Source organism: Alligator sinensis, unplaced genomic scaffold (genome assembly GCF_000455745.1).
Source record: "Alligator sinensis unplaced genomic scaffold, ASM45574v1 scaffold628_1, whole genome shotgun sequence".
Taxonomy (NCBI): Eukaryota; Metazoa; Chordata; order Crocodylia; family Alligatoridae; genus Alligator; species Alligator sinensis.
Window position 1 is genome coordinate 1,304,362 of NW_005841873.1, and position 6,721 is coordinate 1,311,082.

The following is a 6,721-nucleotide window of genomic DNA, read 5'->3' on the forward strand; positions in this document are numbered from 1 at the left end:
CCTACACGTTGCTTGGCATCTGTCCCTTCTCTGTACTGCACACTCACATGGACTCATACCCTGGTTCCCTCTAATGGAAATGCTCAGGGTGCCTTACAGATCTCTGGATATTATGGAAAAGGCACCCAAGATGCTGCAGGTCACAAAACCAAGCAGCAATCTCAATGCACAGGCTGTGCATTGTTGAAATGAATAAATCTATATGCGTGGGTCTCAAAAGGTCAGAACATAGCAGGGAAACTGCTGGACAGAGGATTTAGGATTTAGCAGTCATGCTAGAAAAGAACGTCCTTTGTCAGATCATTTAGATTCATTTTCCCCTGCAAGTACTGAATGGGTTTAATTTGAGGCTGTCACCTACCGCAAAACATCAGATGCATTGTCTTGACAGAAGCGCATGCAATCATCATCACTGCTGAATACCCAACAAGCCTGGATTTAATCTCCTCTGAAACAGCAGCAGGCACTGCTGTTATTGCACCGGCAGGTGGAGCTTTTTTACCATAGAAATGACGCATCTCGCCTTTATGAAAGGCTTTCTGTGGCCATGGGAGGGCTGTGTCCAATCCTGTGAAAACTTGTTTGAAATAGCCCATCTCAAAGTCTTGGCTCTTGATCTGTAGTCGTGACTTTGAGCCAGGCATAGGTCGGAGTGCAGCCTTGGGAGGAGTGACCAACAGAGCAGGGGAAGCTATTTTGGTTAAATATTTAATCGGTCTAAAAAGAGCCACCCGAGATTTAGACTGACCGCATCTGGCTGTGAGGGGGGGGAAGAGAGTTGAAACAGTGCGTTTTGGCCTTTCTAAGACAAAAGCTATTGCAATTATTCATTCTGAAATGCTTCGTTTGGAAATTTACCCAAATCGAACTCAAATGGTTGTAAAAAGAAAAATACTGTTTGCATGGAAGAAAATAAGTTGTTCAGCCTGAATTTTATATGTTGTTGTGACAAGAAGAATGTTTGTTTTGGGTGGACGCAAAATGATTTTACTCCCTCAATTTTTTGGCTTGGCCAGCGTACATGTGAACTATTTGCCCAGCTGAACTGATGACTTAGCCAGAGGCAGAGAAAACCCCTCCTGCCTACGTGTGACATTTGTGATGTTCTCAGGTCAGCGATTATGTGCCAGAGGGGCACTGAAAAGGCCTTTCATTGCAGCACTGAAAGGGTAAAAGTAAAGCTGGCTTGAAGAGATGGCTCCAGTCTCACTGAAGCAAATCCCTCTCTCCTGCTCTGTATTGCTGGAAGGCCTCATGGCAGATTCGGTATGGTTGGGCCATGTGGAGGGCGGTGCAGGATTTACTAGGGGAAGGGGCACCCTATGGCAGCGTGAAGCCTGGGTGCCCGAGCCCGTGTCCCTAGCTGGTGCACAGCCGATGGGACAGCCTTTCCGCATGGGTCAGCTAGGCCTTGGCAACTCACAAGAGGATTGGGACCTAAAAATTCAACTGGAAAATAGATGGAGAGAATGTTACTAGCCATTTCTCAGGCCTGAAACAACACAAAATGAAGATTAAAGTGAAGGGAAGCAATTGGTTGCTCCTGTAATTAAGACAAAAAAAAGGAGATAAAAACAAGTGTTTCCAGGGTCAAATAAGAGACTGTACAAAGGTGACAAGTATGTTGTGACCTCCTCTCTCCCTAGACAGACTGACTTGGAGTCTGGGTTCTCTGCTTTTTTGCTGGTCTCTTCTAGTTGGCCTTTTTTTTCCCCCCTTCTTTTTAAGATGATGTTGTTGGTGTCTTAAATGTAGTTGAGCTATGGAGGCACCAAACATCTGGACTCAGTCTGGTCCTTGGATGCTGTCTCACCGGCCTAAAGGGAGGATGGAGGATTCAGGCAGCCTCCGCTCCTCCAAAAATTCCTGTCCAGGCATATGCATCGATGGTCTGGGTGGCCTTCATGCGTACACTATGATCCAGGAGGATCGACGGTTGCCACCACATGGAGTTGAAGGGGCAGATCAAGACACCCATTACTAACACAGCTTCGGAGCTGAGGAATAGGCAGAGTCTGTGCCAATTTGTGGTTTGGAAATGAATGTGTTTTGCTGAGTGGGTTCTGCCTTTTATACTAATAACGTTCTACCAACCAATGTGCTGTGCTTACAAGGGGATGGCTAACGAGTGGCCAGGATGAGTTCATGAAAGAGAGACCTACCAATAAATTCAAAGACAATTACCTTCCAACATACCCGTGACAATCTCCTAATCGTCCAGGAGAAGCTCAAGGATAGTAACAGCAATCCATGTTACATAAAAGGCAGATTTTTTTCTTCATGGCCAAGGAAAGCCAGGTCCCCAATATAGCAAAGAACATAAGCACTAGTTTAAGTTTCACACCTTTCAAAAGAGACTTAAGCACATGCTCAAGTGATTTGCTAATTAGGGATATGCTTATGAGCTTTGCTGAATCAGAGCCCTGCTCTTCTACAAGGATTTAATCTTTGCCTTGCTATCACATTATCAGCGAGGAAGTGTGTGCTACAGAGCAAGTTTACGCATTGTGGCATTGGACAGCACAGACCTTATCTAGTGGGGTTAGATGCCAGCTCTGAGGCTTTGTCTATGTGCATAGTATATACAGACATGGACACTTATTTTAGCTGAAACCAGACTTATTTCAGTATAATGCAGAGTAGGCGTGCACCTCATAGACTAACTAAATCACCTGCATTATTTCAACAGAGCCGAGTCAACTGGGGGCAGACCCAAGTTGCACTGAAATGGTGCACGTGCGTTGCTTAGAACAGGAGGCCTCTCCTCCCCTAATACAAACAGGGATGAAATTCTGCAAAGGGACCAAAATGCAACTGTCCTCACAGATTGAAACCTCCATTGCTGCTCTCAGGAGGGAAATGCATCCATTTCAAACTAAACTTAGGGTTAGCTAAGACTGTCCCGACCCACACTAAAGACAAAAATCACACTTAAACATGCTAGATGGCAATGATTAATACTTAGGTCTCTAGGCCACTCATCAGTTCAGAATGATCACAGGACTCGTGAATAAGTTTTCCAACTCATCTGCCCATTCTCCATGCTAAGAAGAAAAGAAATGTTTCCATGATGCTTGTTTAAAGCTTTTACTGAACATGTTCTCATATGGCACAGCATAGAAAAGGCCTGACCCATGTCAAGGTGGCTTTACCCCAATGGCCCACACAAACACCATCAGCACCAAGAACGCTCCTTTCAGAGCATTACTTTGGCAGGGCCATGCAAGGAAACCTCACACATGTTGATCTCCATCCAGGGCAATGGCAGAAACCAACTTCCAGGAACATCATTCCAGCACCTACCAGCAACACTAATACATATATAAGCATGTAGCAATTTCTAAAACTGCCCACAAAAGGTATTTTAGACTCTTAGCCTTTCCTGGTTCATATAAAATTCATCATCCATTAAAACATCCCTAACAATTGAGGCCGATAGGAGATTCCAAGAATACCAGCCATCAGCAGTCACGTACCATACTTCCAAGCTGAGCTCATGATAAAGCCAAATCGCACGGGGTAGGTGCTGTGCTCTTAAAATGTGTTGCGAAGGAGTTAACTTGGCATGACAATATAAAGGAAGGGATTAGTGGAGCTATAATTGAAACACTCACATTTTGTATCCTCTGGACTTTCAGATACCCACCCTTCCTCGCTGTCACCACCCAGCTCAGAACTTTGATAGCTGAATGAATCTGGTTTTGCTGACGTATTTGCCAGCTACTAAATATAGGAAAGTGGGACCAAAGCCAAATGTACTAGAGAAATTTGAGTTAATTTTTTTTTTTTGAACGTCAAAAAAAATCAAGAGCAAATTTCATAGATCACAGTCACTGCTTGAGGAACCGCACAATTGACACCTGGTGCTGGAGAACAAAGGACCTGGCACCCGCATTCATGTTTCTAGGGCAGCAGTCCTCAAGCAGGATGCCCTGGGGTGCCTTGAAAACTGTTCACACAATGTTGCCATGCAATATTAGCACCATCAGGTGTGCAAACATGATTCACAAAATAAACCCAGAGATTTCAGATAGAAATCCAGTGTCAAAACCATTCTGATCTGTGGTGGTCTTTCTAAGCTCTTTGCAACAAAAGAATTCCTGTTATTTTTCTATTGAGCTCTGTTTGCATGACACCGGATGGGTTCCTCATTAACATTTCCTTGGCTATTCCCCACAGGCTTTTAAACTTCTCCGTGGACAATTTTTCAAGAGATATCCTTCCCTGGCTCTTGGTGCATTTAGGGACTCCAAAACACACTCTTAAAAAGCATCTAATTCTGGGTCAGACCACACCAGAGAAACATGCTGCTTCCTAGGCTGCCCCACCAAGCATAAGTTTGATATGCAAGTAGTCTTCGGAATTACGACAATTGGTTCCTGAAAACCACGTCTTGAGTCAAAATGGCGCAACTCTGAACCGATTTTCCTATAAGAAACCATGTTATAAATGGGGGATTGGTTCCTGAACCAAGGCTCGATACACTATTTTCACCAAAAATAACCCAGAATTTTGTACTCGATCAATTATAGATGAGTAATATAGCTACATTAATGTATTTATATTGTAAATAGCAATCATTGATTTGGAAGGATTTCTTTGAGGTGACTTTGCTAGACTTTTGGAAGGGCTCTTGGTTGGACTTTTTGAAGGGCTATTGGCTGGAGTCTTCTCAGGAGTCTTGGCTGCAGGTTTTTCTGCAGTCTGGTCTGCTTTCTTAACGAAAGTGTCCAAGGAAGTTTGGACAGATGTTCTCCAGGGACATGGGCAACGCAGTGAACTTGTTCGCTGGTGTAGTATCACATCGGATCAAGCCTTGTACAAGTCGAAACCGACATCAGAAAGTTGAAATGGTGCGAATTTATAAACGATGCAAGTGTGAAACGTCGTAACTTAAAACGTTGTAAGTGGAGGACTGCCTGTACAGTCAAATAGATATGCAGAAAGCCAAGCTCCTGAGCATGCCTCGAGACCCATGTGCTAAGCCATGTAGCACCTCAATATTTACATTGGCTTTGCCTTGCCTCAGAGGCCTAGAGCCGACTAAACGTGCAGAAAACTCATTTGCCCCGTGCCAAGAAGACTTCCCGTTGATACGAGGCACAGGCTCTCTCGCTCATCCTACGTACAAACGCTGCACAGCACCAGGCAATTCTATGGAGAAAAGCAAGTCCCACCTTTCCTGGCAGATGGGTGGACATAGCACATTTCAGGAGAGCCGTTATGCCAGAAATTGGGTATTGCAACAAACCCACTTTGATGCAAAAAGTGGGGGCGGTAAGTAGGAGTTGGTCATGAGGAGGGATGGCCAGAAAACTATTCCATCTAGAGAAAGGTTACAAAGTTTCGTACAAAATCTTCTGAAAAGTGTTCATAAGACATAGGCAGACAAGGTTCCTTGGGTGAATTTGATATCTTTTATTAGACCAACCCAAATGGGTGGAGAATAGTTATTAATCAAGCTTTCGGGTTCAAAAACCCTTCGTCAGGCTAAGGAAGCTTCAGCAGTTGGTGTGTGCTCTTCCTGGATGGACATGCACGCTTGAGAGACAGACAAACTGATAGTTGCTTAGTTCAGAACGGGCAATGGTTTGGTGGCTAGGACCCTCCTGGAGGATGCCATGATAATTCCCTGGATTTGAACGTTGGCGTCTTGCATGCCAGATTCGGGTCCCAATGACCAGGCTAGGGCGGGAGCGTCTCTTTGATCTGTTCCAACTTCAGTGAAACAACACGAGTCGGGGAAATTTAAATTTCATCCAAATGCTCCAAACGTTCATATAACTTACTTACACACACACACACACACTAAATATCAGGAAATGCCTGAAATAAGGTTGCTTTATTTCAGCTCCCTGGTGAGACATACAGTTTTCTAAAGGACCCCAGTCTCATTCTGTGCACTTCGTGAACAGCTAACCAATGATTTGTTTTCTCCTTGTGCTTTATTTCTGGCAAGCCATGCTACAGGAGGCTGTGCAGCGATCATCACCACTGCCTTTGAACACAAGCATTAGTAAATTTATTCTCAGAGCCCCCCCAATCAGGTAAGTGGGTATGAAGGTCAAAAGCCCCTAGGAATGTGGGGTGTCCAACCCAAGGCACCTACGACTTGACGTTTCAGACTAGTTGAAACACTTGCATAACACTTTCTGGGGTCAAGGCACAGGTCCCATCGACTCCAGCTGCTGCTGCAAGTGCTTGGCACTGCAGCAAGTTGGACCCCAGGTCTCAGCTGAGGCCAAGGAAAACACCACAAGCACAATTCATCACCACCTGTGGGAAGTTTGACTTACAACTCAACCAGCACCACAAAGGAAATCTGTGACAGAGACAACATAAAGTTTCCAGGGAGTGTCCAGCTGACAAAGCCATACAATTCTTACGTTTTTATGATTTCCCCTTCTCACTTCTACGTACCTGCTATAACAAATGAGGCAGGGAGTCTTCCAGACCGCCTCCCCAAAGGGTCCATCCTGGCCCAAATGAAGCAGGGTCCTGTGGAAAGAATAGCCCGTGGTTGTGTAATTCAAAATGTTCTCATAATGGTAATGCACAAGGGGACTGAATGAATATGACAAGTAACCTCAGCTCTGGCATTTCCTGGTGCTGGAGTATCCTTTCCTGCAACCTTAACTGTGTTCTTTTAATGTATTTCCTTGTGTGTCATTTCCAACATTTGATAGAAAACAAATGGGGGGGGGGGGGGGGAATGATCTTG